At 52.4% G+C, this 22345-nt stretch overlaps 1 long non-coding RNA gene across 2 annotated transcripts; it reads right to left on the reverse strand.

Moving 5' to 3' along the window:
- Positions 1-4876: 4876 nt before the first annotated feature.
- LOC142594328 (uncharacterized) lies at positions 4877-18765 on the reverse strand. 2 transcript variants are annotated; one of them, XR_012831335.1, is made up of 4 exons: positions 18411-18765; positions 18022-18163; positions 6078-6226; positions 4877-5682 (listed from the first exon to the last, which is right to left on the reverse strand). It is a non-coding gene; the product is annotated as an uncharacterized LOC142594328 (long non-coding RNA). The 2 variants fall into 2 exon arrangements; XR_012831334.1 differs by having other exon boundaries at positions 4877-6226.
- Positions 18766-22345: the final 3580 nt, after the last annotated feature.

Below are 22345 nucleotides of genomic sequence, written 5' to 3' on the forward strand. Positions count from 1 at the left end.
TCTCTACGGGGTTCAGCCCCGCTCCCTTCAGCCCAGCATCCCTGAGTAGTCATTAGCAGACTGCTGCTGAAATTAATCCTCTGGCAAGTCTCAGGAGCAGGGAAATCATAGAATCATAGAATCGTTCAGGTTGGAAAAGACCTTTAAGATCATCCAGTCCAACCATTGACCCACACTACCAAGTCCACACTAAACCAATCAAGGGTAGACCAGACTAAACCATGCCCCAAAGTGCCACATCTACCCGTTAAATCCATCACTTACCAGGTCCTTCACTGCCTCTGTGTAAATGCAAGCATCTGAGTGAGTGATTTTTTGCTGTAATAGAGCAGATGAGCAATCTGGAGATATCTGTGCTCAGTCTACTTCTCTGGTTCGCTGTGGTATTCGACCTTGTCACTGGCAGTGTGGTGACTTCAGGCAGCTCGCTTAGCAGTCATTTCCAAAGTTGATGCAATTGGCATCAGTTAATTATTATCAAATTATTATCTGTAGCAACGGATTTCATGTGCAAAATATTATTTCTGGGAGCCTGATGTTTGAGCCGCGTGCCTGTCCTGTACCTGCCGCATTTCTTGTGTGTACAGTCACCGGGGTGCACTGAAACTGTAGAGTCTCGGTTCTGCAATTCTGCACACAGACATGGCTAAATTTGTCCTTCTCCTTCATAAGCTGGCCCAGGCCACCTGCTCTCTGAAAGCTGCACCTGGCGGGGGGCGAGAGAAAACAGAGCCACGGGCACACGGTGGCCCCTTCTCCCGCTTCCAGCGGTCCTGGTGGTGTTTGTTCACGGTAAATCTGGGAAATAATGAAGTCCTTTATGGAAAAGATGGGAAAAGTTGGAGCCATTGGGGTAGAGTATTGCTGGAAAAGGCTTGGAAATGTAATCAAAGAAATTGCTCCTACCGCTTTTGATTCCCACTGCAGAAAGCAGGGACCTTAGATAAGCTTTTCATAACTGAGCAGAAACGTGTCAAGAACCGCTTCGCTCCATCTCCAGCCACTCTTCTGGGAGGAGCAGCCAGCAAGGGGCAATGGCAGGAATATTTTCACTGTGTAAAAGCGGCTAGCTCTTTACAAAATACAACCAAATCGTGTTTTGATGGGAAATGTATCCAACACGCAGGACTCCAGTGCCAGATCTGCGGGGACTCGGATGCCAACAGGGAGACTCCGCTGATTTGGCAACGCCAGCCGGGTGCTGAGTCCGTGCTGGCCCGGCGCAGCTCGGTACCCAGCTGGGCTTTCGCAGGTTTGCTCCTCGGCAGGGGCCCCTCGGGGTAATTACCAACGGCTAGGCATGCCGCAGCACCACGTTAACCTTCCTGCTCAGCGCAAGTGCCCGTCCCCGGGTGTCCCGCGTCGCTGCTGGTGCAGGCAGGGCCAGGCTGGCAGGTGTACCCGCTCCGAAAGAGAAGGGGCTGGCGTAGCCTTGCCTTTTTGCCTTCTGTTAATGCTGTGTGATATACACAAACTAAAAAGAAAAAATAAATAGTGAAACAAACTGTCCTGGTTTCGGCTGGGATAGAGTTAATTTTCTCCCTAGTAGCAGGCACAGTGCTGTGGTTTGGATTTAGGATGAGAAGAATGCTGATCACACGCTGATGGTTTAGGTGTTGCTCAGCACTGCTTATGCCAGTCAAGGACTTTGCAGCTTCCCCTGCTCTGCCAGGGGCACACGAAGCTGGGAGGGGGCACAGCCAGGAGAGTTGATCCCAACTGGCCCAAGGGCCATTCCATACCATACAGCGTCATGGGCAGTATAGAAACTGGGGGGGTTGGCTGGGGAGCAGCGATCGCTGCTGGGAACTGGCTGGGCATCAGTCGGCGGGTGGTGAGCAACTGCATTGGGCATCACTTGCTTTGGATATCATCATTATTATTATCATTATTATACTGTTACTATTAGCATTACTCTTTTACTTTATTTCAATTATGAAAGTGTTCTTATCTCAGGCCAGGAGTGTTTCTCACTCTCACTCCTCCGATTCTCTCCCCCATCCCACCGGGGCAGGGCAGTGAGCGATGGCTGCGTGGTGCTGAGCTGCTGCCTGGGGCTGAGCCCCGACACAAACGAACACAAAAGAGCTAGAATTAGTTTGGTTTAGCAGGCGTGCATGGTGAGGGAAGCCTGGCTGCATGTATTGTGCCCTTCTGCAGAGTCCTGGCAGGAGGCGTTCAGCATTTATTCAAGTTTTAAGCAGCGTTTTTTGCCATGATTGCTCAGAGAGGTTCCGTGCCAGGAACAGCCCCATGGTAGCCCCTGGCCAGCCCAGGCTGACTTTGTCCAGGCGCAGGCGGGGCAGCCCTGACGCTGACACCCGAGCGTCTGCCTTCCTCCCATGGAGGTTTGGTCCGGATTTTTGGCATTCAGCGTTCTCCCCTACCCGTCAGTGAGTCAAGAGGGAAACCCTCGCTTGGTCTGCGGCTGCCTGAACGCTGGCTGGTGCGACCGCAGTCACGGTTTCATGCTAGGCTAGCTTGCGGCGATAGAGCTGCCTACTTGTTCCTCTTATTTTTTTTTTTTTAAAAGTAAACTTGCAAATTGGGAACGAAGGGCTTTGCATGCAACAACTGCTGTACACTGAAGAGAGCCCACAAGAAAGCTTTGGAAGATGTGAGCATTACTGATTGATTCCAGTCTCAGTGGCAGCGTCCTCAGCTCACAGGAAGAGAGGGGCCTTGTTCCGCGCGTGGTGCCCAGCGTCTTCGTCGGTGCCGTGAATGAACGGGCTTCGGATGCACATCATCGTTCGTCATTGTCATGGTTTAGCCCCAGGCAGCAGCTCAGCACCATGCAGCCATCGCTCACTGCCCTGCCCCGGTGGGATGGGGGAGAGAATCGGAGGAGTAAGGGTGAGAAACACTCCTGGGGTGAGATAAGAACAGTTTAATAATTGAAATAAAGTAAAATAATAATAATAACAACAATATAATAATAATAGTAATTATGATATCCAAAGCAAGTGATGCCCAATGCAGTTGCTCACCACCCACCGACCGATGCCCAGCCAGTTCCCAGCAGCGATCGCTGCTCCCCGGCCAACCCCCCCAGTTTCTATACTGCCCATGACGCCGTATGGTATGGAATGGCCCTTGGGCCAGTTGGGATCAACTCTCCTGGCTGTGCCCCCTCCCAGCTCCTTGTGCCCCTGGCAGAGCAGGGGAAGCTGCAAAGTCCTTGACTGGCATAAGCAGCGCTGAGCAACACCTAAACCATCAGCGTGTGATCAGCATTCTTCTCATCCTAAATCCAAAGCACAGCACTGTGCCTGCTGCTAGGGAGAAAATTAACTCTATCCCAGCCCAAACCAGGACAGTCATAGAATCACAGAATCGTTTAGGTTGGAAAAGCCCTTTAAGATCATCCAGTCCAACCATTAACCTACACTACCAAGTCCACACTAAACCAATTAAGGGTAGACTGGACTGAACCATGTCCCCAAGTGCCACCTCTGCCCGCCTTTTGAACACTTCCAGGGATGGGGACTCCCCCAACTCTCTGGGCAGCCTGTTCCAGTGCTTGACCACCCTTTCCGTGAAGAAATTTCTCCTAATATCCAATATTCATCTGTGCCCTTGGCAAGGAAGAAATTAAGCTGGAGAGCACTGTTTGCTGACACTGGTATCTCGCTTTGCTACCCCGCGTCAGGCTTTGCTGGGAGCAGCACTGGGAATGCCAGAGCAACCCCGCTGCCCGGTTTGATCCGCAATTCCCTCGTCCCAGCCCCAGGGCCAGCAGGCGATGCGTGAGGTGGGGTGGAGGCTCCACCAGCTCTCTGCTGCTGCCGCCGCTGAGTTGTTGTTGTTGTAGTTGCGTTGCTTACTGCAGCTATGGCTACGGATAAATATTTTGTATGTGGGCATCTCTGGTGTTGGCTAAGCAAAACAAATCCCAAGCAGTTAAATTGCCATAGCAGGTCGGTTGGTTGTGTGTGTGTACCCGGAGTGAGATAAGGAGATCTGCGAGGTGGAGGACTCCGGGTTATCTGAGGCTGAGTACCGAAATTGGGAAGCCTGTGTTTTTTGCCTGTTTCTTTTTTCCTTTTTCTCCCAGCGCAGACAGCGCCGTTGTAGAAGGTTAATGCAAACAGGTCACCTCTCCACCCTTCGCCACCCAGGCAGCAGTGATTCCCTTCTCCTCTCCCCATCGGGCTGCCGTGAGTCACCGCCTTCTGCCTCCTGTGATCTGTCTTTCCCCGCAGCTTTGTCAGCTCCCACCTGGACACGCCGGCACACGCCGGTGTCCATAGGCTGAGCTATAGGGTCTGGGGAGGGGGTGCAGCACAGAGCCCCTCCGGAGCCTGCGCAGCATTCCCTGCTGCAGGCAATGCCGGGACAGGGCTGGCGTTACGGAATGATGCACGTACACACAAAAGTTAGTTGCCATTTCAAGATAATATCAGGAGACATGACTCATGGCTGGAGCATCTGCTAGCCCTGCCCGGAGCATCTGGTAGCCCTCCCCGTGCAGCGTGGCCGGGTGCCGGTGCTGCTGGGCCAGGTGTGGGGCTGGAGTCGTGCCGGAGTCACTCCGGTCTGTGGGGTTTCTTGATAAGGGCTAATGGGAAATCGAATTTCTAAGGGTACGTGAGGCTGGTGGGTGCTCCTGGCTTCTCCAGGCTCTGCAGTCCTCGCTGTGCCCTGCGCTGCCTGCCACGATCCAGCCCTGCAGCTTTTTCCCTGACGGTGGTCAAGGAGTCACAGCGTTGCAGAAAAACACCGGCGGTGTTTCTTGCCGAAAAAAAAATCACAGATAATTGTTAATTTTTTTTTTTTTCTTCTGCAGAAGAATGACTCTCCTCAATTTTTAGGCGGGGTGCTCAGGGCGTGTGATGGGGCTTTTGTAGCTGTGTCTTCTCACCTGCCTGTGCTGCAGCGGCTGTAGTGCAGAGCTGCAACGCCTCTCATCCCACCATGCGGACGCCAACGACCAGGCGCTGGGCGTTTCTCCGGGGCATGGACTGTCAGTTCTGCTCTCGGCACTTTCTCAGACTCGCTGGGACCTTGCTCAACCCCGTAACTGCAGTGCACCTTGGATCAGGCTGCCCATGGGCATTTTTGTGAGTACTCTGTTTCTGTGAAAAGAACACAATGTCGTGCCAGAAAAAAGAATTTGAGGCCAAGTTTCTGATTTTTTTTTTTTTTTTGGGTGTAAAACTAATTGTTCATTCGGGGCCATGCATCCAGCTGTTACGTGAGTGTCCAAGGTTTTTCACAGCATCCCAATCCCCATGCCTTTGTTTTACAAAGATAAGATTTTTCATATGGAGCCCACATATCTGCAGCTGAATTAGGATGGGTAGCTGGGAGTAGGTTATGTGTGGTGGCATCTTCACTTCATTTACATACAGCCAGAAAAGATGTCCCATGAGTGCCACCAGACTTCTAAGTGTGATGAAGACCATTCCCTCCGTTTCCTCATCAATTACAGCAGTTCAGGCTACTGATTTTCTTTTTGTTAAATTTAGTATCAAGTGTTTGAACTCTTCTACAACAGCCCTACTACGCTGGTCGCTGTAGTCTGTTAGTTTAGAGGTTGTCCGGGTCTGTCTGCATGAGGCACAGACTGAAGATGCTTTGCCCAAGGCGTCTTCGTGGCCACCTCTCCAAGCACCGGGCACCGCGCTGCCTTCTTTTATCTACGGCGGGACGCGTCTGCAGATCAGAAGCACTCAGACACTATGGTGACAGGCACAGAATAAAAAAATCAGGGTGGTAAACATCAGCGAAAGGCTGGAATAATTCCGGGTGGTCCCATGATGGGAGTAATGGGAAGATATTTAGCAAAGGAAAGTTTCGGTGCTGTACAAAGGAAAATGTCCTCATGTGGAGTTGTATTAGCCATGGAAGTCTCTGGTGGGAGTGGTGGAGCCCCTGTGCTTGAATCATTCCAAGTGGACAGGAAAAAAAGCTATGGAAAATGTAGTGTCAGGAGCAGCCCTGCGCTGGCAGGAGCTGATGAACCATATGACCTAAATGGTATTTTCCGACTCCCAATTTATGTGACATGGAAAGTGATTTATTTTGGCCTACCACCCCTTTACTACAATGAATAATATCCAGCTGGCAAGTACCTGCTTTGAACTCTGAGGAAAGAGTCCTCGGAGAAATCTGGTGGTCACAGAGGCACTGCAAGTGCAGGAGCTTTTCCTTTGCTGATGGGGTTGGTTTGAGGGTCACGCTCTCTGTCCTGCCCAAATGTGCTTGTCAATGAAACCGGTCCCTGAGAAATAAAATGACTGAAAGCATTAATTACACGTGGATTGCCCTCTCTTGACTTATGAGCTCACTTTTTTCCCATGTCCGGGTCAGCTGAGAAGCACTGAATTAGCAGCAGGAAATGTAGATGAAACATCCCCCCAATGCTGTATTCTGTAAATTCCTCCTGTTCTGCTAAAATCACACGTGATGGTGAGGGTGGGCGTTAGGACAATGACACGCAGAGCGGTGGACGGGGCGGTGGAGTCTGTCTCCGGCAGAGGAGGCTCCGCAGAAACCCGAAGCTGACCCTGCTTGCTGAACACCAGCTTTCATGAATCATTGGCTTTTATGGAAATCCGTTTCAGCATCTATTTATCCAGCTGTTTCCTGTGCATGGGAAGCATTGTGCTAGCTGCAATATTTGTTTTAAGTTACCAAGACCGAGTGGTCATTTTAATCATCGTAAAGCTCTGAACAAAGAACCACATGTGCATTTTGGGAAAAGAACCCAAAAAAGGATCATCAGCAACAGCTGAAAAGTGTCCAGAAAGAGGTCAGATGTGGAGAATGATTTATGGGTGCTGTGGGTGTAACCAAGTAGCAATATTGCCTCGGTGCTTTCATAGATCAGCTGTTGCCAGCTACATTCTATTTGCCAATGTCTTTTTTGGGTTTTGTAGATTCCATCTAAAAATAACAGCAGCACCTCCTTGGAGGGTAATGGGAGCAGTCGCTAGAGCTAGAATGAGGAGGTCATCTGCTAAAACTGTACACAGGGAGCATTTTGATTTTTAATTCCTGTGCTATAAAACAAAAGGATAAAAAGTTGCTTCTGAAGTCCAGGCTTTTGTAGGAATTAGTATTCATGGCAATTCGTAGAAATACTTTCCTCTGGCTATCTTTGGGCAAGGATGTTACAAACCTGCCGTGCGTCCGCCTTACAAGAAACCAGTCCTTTGCCCGAAGGGACGTCAGGTGAGAAGACGAGCCGTACGTGGCTTGCCGGACGCGCAGGGCGCAGTGCCTGTGCAATAGCTGCAGCGATGGAGACGTGGGAATCCACGGGTGGGTAGCGTCAGGCAGAAGGTCTGCAGACCACCCTCTCACCACGATCACAGCCCAAGTCACGTTTTACATTGCGCAAAGGGAGCTCATTTGCTGTAATTTTCATTAATCATCTATGAGTTTTTCAGTCCCAGGGCGGGATGAATGTGAGTTTAATGAGTCTCGGCTAGGAAAACAGCATCCCCCAGTTAAAACGAGGGGGTTTGTTCTCTTTCCACCTGACTTCATCTTTGTGCCTAACAAGTCTCTACATGTGGAAGAAGAGCCTAAAGGGCAATCGAGTATCTTGGCATCGTTTACTAGCCTCCTGGTGCAACGTGGTGAGGAACGTATGAGAAAATGTGATGAAGCTGGAGAAGATGTAATGAAACTGTTACGCTAGCCCTTGCGACCGTGCAGATCACATGGATTGCTGGCTGGCGTAGTGCTGGTGCTTTTTCCCCCTGCATTATCCCAATGAACACATAGATCTGTGAGCTCGGGAGGTGCTCGGAGTCTGCAACCTGGCTTTAGCCTTACCCGATGAAACCATTCCGTTCAAAGGCTGAGGCTCCACCTTACTTCCCAGAAATGTAGGTGAGGGGCGAGGCAAAAAGTATCCTGAAAGCATCTGATCTGAGGAAAACAGTCTATTTTTCAAGTAGCTCCCTTGGGAGCTCAGGAAAAGAGAGAGCTCCTGGAGAGATCGTCTTTCCTGAGAAGACTCTCCAAATTTGCTCGCTCCACACCGTTTCATTTCACACAACTCAGGTTGGAGGGCGAGGAAATAGAAATGTCCCCCCAAAAAGCTGGAAGCCCTGGGAACCTGCCTTCTCTCCACACCGGGTGAGTTGCAACAGCCCTCCCTGCCGCCCTGCTCCCGTCCCCGCTCAAGACGAGCATTTTGGCGTTGGCTGAGCCTGGATCATCCTTGGGAGAGGAAGCCCAGAAGACGCTTTCTCACCATGTACCTTTGCTTTCATTTTTGTTGCCATGGAGTTGCTCACATCATTTACTTTCCTTACATCATATTAACAGCTGTTTCTATTTCATATTTTTCTACGCTGAGAATTTTACCTACAACCACCCTGGCCCTACTCACCCCGGCGCTGTGTCACCCTGTCCTCTTCTGGGCCAATCTCCTTGTTGAGAAGGGCATCTCAATCCCTTACGCCCATCTCCACTTGCAGCAGAGCCAGGGTCGGGGTTTGGGTGAGAAATTATTCTCTTAACATCAGAGTAGTTACTAGTAACCCTCCCTTCCTTTGGAACACAAACCAAAAATGTTTGGGTCTCACTCCGAAAGGCAGGGTCCCAGATCCTTGTTTAGGTACCTACATGGAAGTCATTGGTTTTCAGAAATATATTCATTACAGAGCTCAGTGAAATCACTGGAAGCTGCAGCTGCTTGGCTTTTCTGAAGATCAGGCTGCTTTATTTTTGGTATCTAAATGTGGATTAAGAAGCCCTGACTGCGGCCAGCCGAGCCCAAAGGTCTGCCCAGGTCATCACGGCTTCCACTTTCTCTTTGGAGACTGAAGTGCGACAGGCACGTTTCCGAATATGACTAATTGCCGTTAGCTCTCCAACCCCTGCCCTGGGACCTAACTGTGCTCATTTTAAGGCTACAGCTGATCTCAAGACACATCCCGTGAGTAATCCTGCCCGCAGTGCTGGGCATCACCGCCTGCAACCCCACGCAGCCGGGGCACTGGGGACCATCGTGCTGCTAAAAGACAGCGGCAATGTTTGTACAGTCAGCTGTGGAGGAGGACATCCGCGTAGGGACTGAGCTCCCACCCTCACCGACCAACGGGACGTCAATGCAAAAAGGAATACGTCGCTTTTGGCCGGGATCCCGAAAGGTATTTCGGTGCCCACCTCTTCCTGAAACACTTACAATGTTATCGAGGCTCAGCAGATTTGGTAAAGCTCGCCAAGTACCTAAAGCTGCAGACTGGCACATGCCGAGGGTGCTGAGAGTGCCTGGCGGGGCTCAGCCCCAGCCCCAGCTCAGCGCCACGCAGCCATCGCCCACTGCCCCGGGGGGATGGTGGGAGAATCGGGGGAGTGAGGGTGAGAAACACTCCTGGGCTGAGATAAGAACAGTTTAATAATTGAAATAAAGTAAAAGAGTAATGATAATAGTAACAGTATAATAATGATAATAATAATAATATCCAAAGCAAGTGATGCCCAATGCAATTGCTCACCACCCGCCGACCGATGCCCAGCCAGTTCCCCAGCAGCGATCGCTGCTCCCCGGCCAACCCCCCCAGTTTCTATACTGCCCATGACGCCGTATGGTATGGAATGGCCCTTGGGCCAGTTGGGATCAACTCTCCTGGCTGTGCCCCCTCCCAGCTTCTTGTGCCCCTGGCAGAGCAGGGGAAGCTGCAAAGTCCTTGACTGGCATAAGCAGCGCTGAGCAACACCTAAACCATCAGTGTGTGATCAGCATTCTTCTCATCCTAAATCCAAACCACAGCACTATGCCTGCTGCTAGGGAGAAAATTAACTCTAGCCCAGCCCAAACCAGGACAGCACCCAATGCCTGGGTTCAGGGAGGGCTCGAGCAGCGCGTGTCTGGCTGGGAGCAGCTCCCAGGCAGCTGCAAGCCCCAGTCTCCTCTCCACCTTGCAGTACCCAACCCGTTTTTTTTGCCAATCTTTTGAAAAACCCAGCAGCTTCCTAAACTCTCTTGAAAATGGGACTTCACTCATCTGTACTGCGTGCACATGCATGTGCTGGGGTGAACCACGGCCTCTGAGCACTCACTCTGAGTTTGTCCCCGTGCCCAGCACCGCTTCCAGGGGATGCGCAGCATCCTGCGGGCAGGAGTTAAAGTGGAGGTGGCCGGCTGGGCATCGGGGGCTGTTAACCCAGGAATCCCTGAGCACAGCTTCTTAAAAGCTGTTGAAGGCTGGTGCAGGGTCTGGAGCACAGGGCTGATGGGGAGCGGCTGAGGGAGCTGGGGGTGTTCAGCCTGGAGAAGAGGAGGCTGAGGGGAGACCTGATCGCTCTCTACAACTACCTGACAGGAGGGTGTAGTGAGGTGGGTGTTGGTCTCCTCTCCCACGGAGTTAGCGATAGGATGAGAGGAAATGGGCTCAAGCTGCGCCAGGGGAGGTTTAGGCTGGAAATTAGGAAAAATTTCTTTACGGAAAGGGTGGTCAAGCACTGGAACAGGCTGCCCAGAGAGGTGGGGGAGTCCCCATCCCTGGAGGGGTTCAAAAAACGGGCAGAGGTGGCACTTGGGGACATGGTTTAGTCGAGTCTGCCCTTGATTGGTTTAGTGTGGGCTTGGTAGTGTAGGTTAATGGTTGGACTGGATGATCTTAAAGGCCTTTTCCAACCTCAACGATTCTATGATTCTATGATTCTATGAAAGCTCTCACATACAGGAGAAAAGGGTGGCGGGGGGATCCCATTTCCCGACACGGCTCGCTGGCCGGAGGAGCGCTGGCAAAGCACAGTTGCAAGGTCAATGCCTGCAGCGTCTGTGGCCAGCACTTGTACTTGGCCGACGAGGACGCGTACGGGGCACAGGGGAAGGGTTTCCGGTCCTGCCTTTGTGTTTTCAGCACTGGTATCCGTGCCACTGGCTTTGCTGTTGCTAGGGGAACCCAGGAGAAGTTATAAAACAAAAAAACAGCCCCAAGCCATATTGTGTCATTTAATGTAACCAGACATATTTCCTCAAATAAGAACCATATGTTAGAGATAACATCTTTGTTTGTTGCTTGCGGTTTCCTTGATGGCAGACTACTGTGCCTTCAGTGTCTGACTCATTTATAAAATTGTTGTGGATGAAAATATGGAATACCGAGAGTGCTTGCTTGGGGCCGGGCTCGCCCAGGGCTCCGAGCCCCCGGAGAGGCGCCTGCGGGGAGTGGCAGGAGGCAGGAGGATGCTCTTTGCCTGGAGACCACATATTTTGGGATACCTGGGATAGCTCCAGTCCTCTGCCCTCCAGTTTGTTCTCTTCAGTTATCTGTCAGCCTTACGTGTGTTGTCAGGCTGGGTGTCTTAGCGCAGGGTAACCTAATTTTTGAAACATCACCAATTGGAGTAAGATGCTTAAGGTGGTGGGTTTGTTTGGTTTTGGTGTTTTTTTTTTTTCTTCCCCCAGAGGTATTGTGGCATAGCAAAGCCTACAGGCTTTGAACAAAACTTCAGCTCCTCAGCCTCTGTACCAATTTAAAGCGGGACTTAAGACTGGCTGTGAAAGGTGTGTGGGTATCCCGGTTGAAGCAATACAAACTTGAGGATCCCAAGGCACGCAGGTATTTTAGAAAGCTGCAACGCTGAATGGATGGATTTGACTCTGTGCAAGCCCTTAAGTAGATTCGCTTGGTTTAAGATCATTTTGCTATCGATTTCCTCCCTTGATTCCTTATCAGCACAGGGCACGTGTCACAGCTGCCCAGGACCTGCCCTACCTCAACTGGATCAACCCCCTGGTTTGGCAAACACCGCAGCCTCTGCTCCACTCACGTGGACATTTGCTGCAGCAGAGAAACCCCATAACGCTGGGATTTGTAAGGCCACAGAAAAATGCACAGGAGACAGGAGAACTTAATTATTCTTTACATGATTGTTTTTCACTTGGATATCATGGCTGTCCGAGGGGAACAGCAGTATCAGTCTAATAATTCTGCCTTGGTCAACCCCTTGTGATATTTACACAGTGGCTGTGCAATAGTTGGTGGGTAAATACCATTTCTTTGATCGATGCTCACTTACGGCACGTCGGATCCATTTCGCGCTGCTGTTTGAGGACGGATGCGCGGGTCGGCATCCCCGCCACGCTGCTGCACCCGTACCCTCAGCTCCCTCTGTGCAAGTGCACGTGGGTATCTGGCTCCCTCGGAGCCAGAGCACTTAGTCAGCTGAGTGAACTATTTTTACCTCGGGGAAAAAGGCTCAAATTGCAGTTGTATATGGGTTTTTTCCTGCCAAATTAAAAAAAAAGGTAGGCTTAAAGCCAGGCATGGGTGAAGCGGCACAGTCTATAGAGCAGGCAAAGCCCTCAGAGGTCGCACGCGCTTAAAATGGGGCTGAATTCTGCCTTCCAATTAGCTGAGAAGTTTGGGCCATTTGCCGATTAGCCGTGCTCCTGTGGGTGTATTTTGCTTTCACAAGTACTCAGCAAACGGCGTACGTTTTAACACCAAGGTGATGGGACTCGCTCCTCGTGCTCTGCCCTCACTCTCCATGCTCCGCTGCCATCAGCTCATGCCCTCGCTCCCCCCCAGATCCCCCGTCTCACCTGGGCATCCGGGGGGCAAATTTCGGCTGGGGTGAGCAGGCGTCGTGTACGCAAACCCTCGAGCTGCGGGAAGGCTGGAGCCCCGCTGTCCCACGGGCACCAGCATGGGCAGCCACCCCACGGCACATGCGAGCCGAGCATGACGATGGGGCGTGTCCTGGTTTAAACAGTCAATTTTTTCCTGCAATATTTGCTACTAATACGTTAATCGGATCTCACACGCAGCCCCTCATCGTATCGCGCTCTCTGTCCCTTGTGCAGTAATTAATTCTGACTGCACTGACTCCATCAGCCTCAGGGATCGCTGTGTATGTGCCTGCGAGGTGATTTTGGAGGATGCCCGGATGAAGCGGCGAGGCTTGCTGTGCGATTTCAAATTGAAACTTGATGGCAAATTGATTATTGTTGAAACAGAAGGAGCGTGGCGAGCACAGCCAGACACAGCCCGCCTCGTGCAGCCCTGTCCGCAGGCGAGGGGCTCCGGGATGCTCCGGGCGGTCGTGCAGTGGTTGGGAGAGCGGGAGCACACCGAGCGCTCGCCAGCCGGGCGCTCAGCCTTGGCCCTCTTGCTTGCCAGAAGCAGAAAAACTAACGGTGCGATTTGGTCAGGGCAATCTGAAATCCCTTCCCTTGGGGAGCATCTGCTCCGATCACGGCACGCCTGTAATTCCCATCAGACTTCATCTGCTGCCTGCACACGCGTCAAGGTTGAACTGTGCTGTGCAACGCACGTCGAGTGAAAGCCAGATACTTTCCGAATACATATAGGTTGCGATCGCGTAAAGGCGAACATAAACCAGACTCTGTCCTCGTCTAGCGTGTGGAGGGCAGCGTGGCTCAGGGCCACATCCAGCCTGCTCTGCCGCGAGCAGTGCCGGCGGCGGGGAGCACGTGTTGCCCACCCCTCTTCACCCCTGGCTGAGGCTGCCGGCATTTCCAGCACAAAACTTCACCTACTTCCCCCTCCCAGTCCGCCATGAAGTCCTCCCGCCCTCTGAGCAGCGTGAGGTCAGAGCTCGTGTCTCTGCAGAGCCCCGCGGGCAGCGTTTCGGGGATGGCCGTGGCGAGCAGCATGCGCCCGGCTGCGCTTTTGGCTACGTGGTTTCATAGAATCATAGAAGGGATACTTCAAGAAGTTTCACATGCTAGACATTGTTCCACTTGTACTGATAGGAGCACAGTCAGAGGCAGTTGTAATTTCTGTCTGTTTTAAACAATTTATTTTGTTTAAGTATGTGCCAAGGTATATTATATCTAACATGCACTAAAGCAGTGACAGCATGCACTCGTATTCAGAATATTTGTACCATCACACAGCACAAGCCGCGGCAGTTTTTAAGATACTGGCATTCACAACAGGTGGTCTCACCAAACTATTCTTGACTGCAAGCTGTGATCTCAACCTTCCCACGGTTTCCTGTTGCAGCTTTACATTCAAGCTGATGAACAGGGATGCAGAAGACGACCCAGGGGTGCACTGCAAAGCTCAGAGGCTGCCCTACACTTACGGACACAAGTTGCAGAGGAGACTCACCACCACTCTGGCTGCCTTCTCCAGGTGCTGGACACGGCAAGGATGGCTCTGCTGGTGCCCACAGAAGTGGTGGGTGTGCTCAGCACTATGGGCAGAGGCCAGACTCCTCCACGAACACCTTACACCCCCTCATTGTTCCTCCGCAGTGTCGATTATAAGGCCTTGATATCTCCTGTACGGCTCCTGGAAGGGATGAGATGAGTAATTTTAAGCTAGGTCCTTCTCTTTGTCTTGGCAAAGACAGTAGAGGTTTGCTTTCAGTGCTTGATCACCTTCTTTGAAACACACGGTGTCCCACTGAGCTTATTTCAATGTTTTTGCATTTCTTGTTGTCGTGGTTTAGCCCCAGGCAGCAGCTCAGCACCACGCAGCCATCGCTCACTGCCCTGCCCCGGTGGGATGGGGGAGAGAATCGGAGGAGTGAGAGTGAGAAACACTCCTGGGCTGAGATAAGAACAGTTTCATAATTGAAATAAAGTAAAAGAGTAATGATAATAGTAACAGTATAATAATGATAATAATAATGATGATATCCAAAGCAAGTGATGCCCAATGCAGTTGCTCACCACCCGCCGACCGATGCCCAGCCAGTTCCCAGCAGCGATCGCTGCTCCCCGGCCAACCCCCCTATACTGCCCATGACGCCGTATGGTATGGAATGGCCCTTGGGGCAGTTGGGATCAACTCTCCTGGCTGTGCCCCCTCCCAGCTTCTTGTGCCCCTGGCAGAGCAGGGGAAGCTGCAAAGTCCTTGCCTGGCATAAGCAGTGCTGAGCAACAACTAAACCATCAGTGTGTGATCAGCATTCTGCTCATCCTAAATCCAAACCACAGCACTGTGCCTGCTACTAGGGAGAAAATTAACTCTAGCCCAGCCCAAACCAGGACATTGTTCAACAGATATGCGAGGCAGCACTTCATCCTGAGGAGGTGTAATTTCATCCCTTGTCATAGCTACTGGACCCAAGTACTGGACCTGTTGGGTGGAGGTGATCGAACGCTTCAATCCCAGCGGGCAGGGCCCTAAATCTCTTGTCACGGCACCACGGTCCCAGCGCGTCCCCCGGAAAGCGGCTTTCGAAACGCCCCTGTGCCGCTGCACCCCTTCCCCTGCCGTTTGCTCCGCCGGGCGAGAGAGAGACCCGAAACCTGACGACGTCGTTACGATGACTTTACCTTGCATCAGGCTTTGGGTGGGGGGATTCCCCTGGAAATGGGGCGGCAGCGGCCGGCTACCAAGTCCGTGGAGACCAGGAGCCCCCGCTCAGCCGGCACGAACCCCCCTGATCTTCAGAGGGTGGCTGAAAAATGCCATTTCCCGGGACCCCCCCCCCAAAAAAACCCCAGAGCACCAGTGTTCAGGGCACAGGGGGAAATTCAGGCAGGAGCTGCCGGCCCTGCTGCCCATTTCTCTTCAGGGGGGGCCTGCCCCTGCCCCCCCGATGCCCTAAACCTACACCAAGAACTATTCTTAAATCTGGTATCTTTATCCGGCTTGCTGCACTTTTCATTTCACCGCGAGGAAACGCTGCATGAGGGGAAAGTGATTTGGCTCCAAGTAAACTCTCATTTTCATCCTCAAATGAAATTCCTCCCGTAAAGCCTGGGGAGGGCATTTGGATTTATTTGGGATTTATCAGGCAGCAACAGCTTCCCGATGCCACCGTGGCACGACCAGGGAAGTTCCTTTCGTTCCCGCGGCCCTGCTGTGACCGCCTGCTTTGAGGCATCCTTTGGGAGCGGATATTCTTATTATTTGGAAAGCGGATGAGTTATCTGCTAGCGTTTCTGAAACTCTCCCTTTGCACTGAGGCACAGCCCTGCACGGGGACACCCGCACGGCCCCGGGGAGCAGGGTGCAAGGGCCAGGCACGGGGAGACGCGAGGTAGGGCGGGATCTGGGTTTTCAATTCGGGGAACAGAGCGATCATTGGGATCCTTGGGGCAGCAAGATGTGCGTACCAGCCCTTTGGAGACAACAAACCTTTTAATGCTCAGGAAAACCACGCTGGGAAGGGCAGCCGAGCAGGGCCGTGAGGGACGGGGACACCTTGGAGGGCTTTTGTGCCTCTCGTCTCCTGCAAACTTGGGATACCTTTTGAACCAGCATGGCTCAAAGCTACGTAAATCCATCGCCGCCTGCTTCGAAACACTTTAAATATGTATTTAGCTGAGAGGTGGCCACCAGTGCAGTTCAGTCGGCGTTCATGAGCTCCGTGTGGAGGTTTCCTCATGCACAGCAGCCTGGACGAGCTTGGGCTGCGGCACATAAACCCCGTTGTAACTTACTGACTCTCCTGCTGCCGTCGCAGTTGGCCTTGTAGGGGTAGTTCACGCCGGGCCACCTGAGTTGTTGCAGAGCTGCGTGCAGATGCTTTTACACCACTTTTTAACCTGGTTGACACTGGGGTATCTCACACATCTGGTGGTCGATGCTCTCCCTCAAGGCTGCCCACCCGGCAGCTTAAAGTCGGGCGTTCATTTGACCCTGGCTGAGGGGGCTGCTCTGCCCGTCTGTCCTGGTTTGGGCTGGGCTAGAGTTAATTTTCTCCCTAGTAGCGGGCACAGTGCTGTGGTTTGGATTTAGGATGAGAAGAATGCTGATCACACACGGATGGTTTAGGTGTTGCTCAGCGCTGCTTATGCCAGGCAAGGACTTTGCAGCTTCCCCTGCTCTGCCAGGGGCACAAGGAGCTGGGAGGGGGCACAGCCAGGAGAGTTGATCCCAACTGCCCCAAGGGCCATTCCATACCATACGGCATCATGGGCAGTATAGAAACTGGGGGGGTTGGCCGGGGAGCAGCGATCGCTGCTGAGAACTGGCTGGGCATCGGTCGGCGGGTGGTGAGCAACTGCATTGGGCATCACTTGCTTTGGATATTATTATTATCATTATTATACTGTTACTATCATCATTACTATTTTACCTTATTTCAATTATTAAACTGTTCTTATCTCACCCCAGGAGTGTTTCTCACTCTCACTCCTCCGATTCTCTCCCCCATCCCACCGGGGCAGGGCAGTGGGCGATGGCTGCGTGGTGCTGAGCTGCTGCCTGGGGCTGAACCCCGACACCATGTCACCCCCGGGGCAGGGCACCCGTCCTCTCCTTTGCTTCTGGCCCGTTTTGGGGCGTTCGGCGACACCGCAGCACAAGGCCAGCTCCAGCAGAGCCTGGGCCTGCCTGCGTGCGTGAGTGAGTGCGTGCATGCACGGTGAGTGCACGCACGCAGGGGGATGCTCGTGTCCGCTTTGCAATACTTCCACCTACAGAATAAAACCCAGAACGGCAGCGGGAGCAGCCAGCAGCAGCCCTGGGAGCCGAGGGGTGCACAGCAGCCCGGGGGGGCCCAGCCGGGCGGGGGGACTGCTTTGGGGGACTGGGGCAAAGCAGAGGACATCTGCCAAAGTGCTGGCGAGCCCCTCGGCCTCTCCAGCAGAACTGGGAAGAGGCATTCTCTTTCCTGGGACAACAATCGTAACTTTTGCAATTTTTTTCCCTTCCACTGGAATATAAAGACTTTGTTTTTTTTTTTTTCAGGCCAGCTTTTCTAATTTTAACCCCTTTTTCTTTTTTCCAAATGCCCTGTTGGTCTGTGGCCAGACAGGAGATGGGAATGGAAAGCTGTTTCCTTTACAGAAGTGGTTTTTTCCTAAGCAGGGTGTAATCACCGGCGCTCCGCTGCGACGACACCCGAGCGGGGCAGCTGTAGCAGGTTGGGTTCCTGCCCCAAATTGCTTGCAAGCAACAAGCTTGTGCTCTGGAGGGGAGAAGAGCAACAAGGAGCGCAGACAGGATAGCCATGGACTTGGCAGCTGGCGGATGGGGCTGACGTGAAACGATGGATTTCACAAACATTTCCTGGCCGGAGCAGCGACCAGGGAAAGATTTCCCAGAAAAGGGACCCTTATCGCTGTCATTAACAGCTGCACGCAAGGCACGCTCTGCTGCGCCCGCTGCCACTAACCTGTGGGTTTTGGGGGCGGCTGCATCCCTGATGAATACTTGTTGGGCCAATTGTCATAAAGAATATTCTTGGATCGTTCACGATTTTTTTTCTCCTTCCCAAACCATCCAAAGCTTTTGGTCCACGTACACCATTCTGACATCTGCAACAAAGCCAAAAGTCAAGGGCAGTCACAACACTTTGAATTTACTCACTTGAAATGCCTGCATCATTTTGTTGATAAATCAGTCAAAACATTTTAACAACATCCTTTTTCTGAGGAAAACCAATTCTGAGAGCGAGACCAACCCAACCCCACACCCAAGGAGAGCCGGTCGGCTGGAACATTTCCCCCCATCTCCTGTGGGTCTCTCTAGGGGTCTTGGGTCTTCAAAGTTCGGTGGCAGCACCTTATTCCCATCACGGTATTTCTAACAGTGGCTGCAGCATCAGGCGACGCAGGAACACTCCGTATTTCCCAGGAAACCGTCCCCATTGCAGCACGCTGCAGGTGTCACCACCGTCCCCGAGCTCCAATTAACACCCTGCTTTGTTTAGCGACAGACCTCCCGTGGTCTCCTTTCACTTGGGGTTGCAGATCAGACTGGGAAGCTCGAGGCTTTCACAGCCGCTCGCTGTTAGAGCTATTTTTTCCGGACGCGTCCAAGCTGCGGGGCTGTGGCTCAGGGCGGCGCGTAGCTCCTGTTCCTGCTTCGCCCCAGTTGCCATCTGCTGCTTCGCCAGGACAGCGTCCGCTCTGCCGGCGTTAAGCAAACATTTGCCTGCGGCCATCTGGGTTCGATGGCGCAGCCCGAGCAACCTTCCTGCCTGCCAGCAGCAGCAGGCTGCGCCCCGGCGACGGCCATCGCTGAAAATACTGGAAATATCTTCCATTGCGCCTCATCTGCGCGCTCCGTCGCTGGCTTCTTTGGCGTGCCGGTACTTCCATCCGTGCCGGTGAGAGAACAAGCATGGTAAATGAAACACGAAGGAACAGGACTGAGGGAAATGGGTGCTGTGCTGCGGTACAGCCCCAGCCAGGAAAGCCATTGCATTCCCACCTGCACACAGGATTTCAGGTAGAAATAGCCTTGCAGCGTGGCATTGGACTCTGGTTTTTTACCATAAAAGCATTTCCACTCTGAAGGGTAAATGTTTGAACTCCCACTGTGCAAGTGTGTCACATACCGCTGTGCAGAATAAACCCTGTACAGGTGACAACGAGCTCAGACAGGAACAAAAGATCTGTGCAGGGTGCTCAAAACCCCGGCTCGTTTCTCAAATACGTCTGCCTGCTATTTCCACCGCCCGGCGCGGCTGCCCGGGTCCCCAGCGAAGGCAGAGCTGCGGGCTCCGGGCAGGAGCTGCAGTGAGGCACCGCTGCCTTGGGCGCTTTGACATTCGGATGTCAACGGTGGGTCACCAAAGCCACCACACCCTGCAGAGAGAAGTTTCAGCTCCCCTAAGTGACTTGAGCACACGGACAACACTGAAGGATTTAAAAATATCAAGCATTAAAGAAAATTACTTCTCAACTACTGAGGTATGTCAGCGTAGCCTCAAGTCAGCCTCAAGTGACTGCTGGAGGTCGAGATAGATGCTTAAAGGTCAACCAGCGCTTTAAATCACAAAAATGAATCATTTGAGAGTTCAATGAACACATAAGGACACTTCAAAGTCTTGGGAGAGACGTCAGATCTAGTTGTAAAAATAATGCAGCACCTCCCTTAAAATATTACGCAGCGTTGCTGATGGTTACTGCGCCGGAGCCGGCGCTGGCGTGTGGCACAGCAGCGCGCGGCCCCGATGCCGATCCGCTCCCGGCACGTCACTCAGTTCCTCAGCCGGTCGCATCGCCTCCGAACACAACCTGCCACCGCTGCGAGCAAGCTGGCACGTTCACTGTGTCACCGCTTTTGTCCCCTGCCATAGCCGATGATGGCGCAGTAAGTTTGCGGGAGCAGCTTTGTTCCCGGCTAACCAAGCCAAAGAGACCGAGGAATTCACAGCGTGGCCATGGGATAAGGCAAAGGAGGGGGAAGCTCTCGGGTGTGGCTCAGCCGGAGCCGGGAGGGTCAGACCCTGGGTGCTCCCAGTTGTGCCCAGCAGCGGGGGCGGCTCAGCAGCTCCAGCTGTGTGCACAGCTGGCTCCTGGGTACAGCCTGGTCACCGGCAGTAACCATACCGTCACATACTTATCACCGGCTGGAACCGTACCGTCACGTATTTAACACCAGATGTAACCGTACTGTCACGTATTAAACTGTTGCTTGCCCAGAAGCTTCCTTCTTGACAAGTCCTCCAGGCAACGGGACATTAACAGGGCTACAGCCATTCAGGAACGTCACAGGATAGAATCATGGAATCACAGAATTGTTTAGGTTGGAAAAGACCTTGAAGATCATCCAGTCCAACCATTAACCTAACACTGCCAAGTCCACCACTAAACCAATTAAGGGGAGAGGAATAATTCATTTCACGTTTCCTGCCTTGGTGGCTGCATTAGTTTTAACAACAGTAAAACTGGGAATCATTAGGGTTGGACAGGCCCTCTAAGATCATCAGCCCAACCATCACCCCAACACCCCCATGCCCACTAAACCATGTCCCAGAGTGCCACCTCTGCCCGTTTTTTGAACCCCTCCAGGGATGGGGACGCCCCCACCTCTCTGGGCAGCCTGTTCCAATGCTTGGCCACTCTTTCCGTGAAGAAATTTTTCCTACTATCCGATCTAAACCTCCCCTGATGCAACTTTAGCCCATTTCCTCTCATCCTATCGCTTCTTCCTTGGGAGAAGAGACCAACACCCCCCTCCCTGCCCCCTCCTGTCAGGAGCTGCAGAGAGCGATAAGGTCTCCCCATCACCCCCCTTTCAGGCTGCTCCACCCGCTGAGGACCACACAACCACACAGCCCCACCCAAGGGGACCTGACTGGTGAAATGAATTCGCTCCCATTTGTGCTTCTTGTCCCTCAGACCCCCCAGCACATCATCTCTTCTTACAGCACTGACCTGACACACTTGGGCTTCAAGAAAGATCTGCTGCTTTCGTTTCAGTAACCAAACCCATTTATTTTACGGCCTGTGGTTGGCAAAGACATCGCACGGTTAAGGCCACCATCCATAAAGCTGGCTGAAGACGTCTTTTTTTTTTTTTCCCCCCACGGAAGAACAAACACCGGACTTCTCGCTAGCTGACTGCACGCTCGCGGCGTAAGCGATCCACAGTAGATGGTGTCTAGACATTCAGCATCGCCAGATGTTCCAGCTTTGCACGGAAGTTAACTTCTGCTCTTTGGCTCTGGAGCGAGGGGCACTGGAAGCACAGAAGGGTGGTTAGCGCTTATGCATAAACACAACTACGGAGGCTGAGCCCTCCTCACGTTTCACTCCCGATACACGAACCGAGGTTCAAGAGAGCTTAGAGCTGATTGCGCTGCTACTTCAGAACTGCTGCTTTTCATCGCTGCCCTGACTATCTAAATACTGGTATCTAGGGGGAAAAAAGCGACCTTCATTTCTATAGCAACAAATAATTTTTCCTGAAAGCAACAAACACGTGAAAGACAGTTACTGCAGATTAAAAAAACAAAACCACAGGGGTAACCAAGAAACAGGGGAAGACATTTATCTTCTCTCTCTTTTAAAAAAAAACCATACTCACTTTTTGTATTTCTAGAGAACAGATGCAGATCGGGCCTGGCAGGATGCTGGGTAGCTGCTTACGAGAATGTACCAGTTCCAGCGAAGCTTTTGCTCAACCACAATTTTTTTTTTTTCTTTCCCTTTTGAGGTCTGCAGAATTTGCGGCCAAACAGAGACTGGCACCGGCTCCTGCAGTAGCGCAGGACACCAGACCCGTTTCGGTCCGTTGCCAGCTCCTTCGGGCTCAGGCTTTGCCCTCTGCCGCGCTGCGGGCGAACGCACACAGTCAGGCCACCCTCAGCCAGAGCAGTTTGGTTGCGAGAAGCTTTTCGGGAGAGCAAAAGTCTTCTTATGCCGCGTCAGCGCTCTACGCACACGTAAACAACTCTGGGTTAGCAGCTAAAGCTTGCAAGGAGGGCGAGCGCCTTCAGCCTCAAGATTTTGTTACTGGCTGAGCAGCAACTGAACGCACCAGCTCCAATTCCTCCGTGCCTGTTTCATCTCTCCTTTACCCGCAACTCCCCCCACAGCCGCCCCGTGCCGCCGTACAGCTCCGGGTTGTGCCGTGGCACTGGGTACTGTGCCAGCACACGGGTGAGCTTCCAGCAGCAAACTGATCTGTGTTTTGCACTGCAGCACACCTGATGTGTTTAAGTTTCCCCAAGCTGAGTCAGCATGAGCCTTCAAGCAACTGCAGCC

Source organism: Pelecanus crispus, chromosome 9 (genome assembly GCF_030463565.1).
Source record: "Pelecanus crispus isolate bPelCri1 chromosome 9, bPelCri1.pri, whole genome shotgun sequence".
Taxonomy (NCBI): domain Eukaryota; kingdom Metazoa; phylum Chordata; class Aves; order Pelecaniformes; family Pelecanidae; genus Pelecanus; species Pelecanus crispus.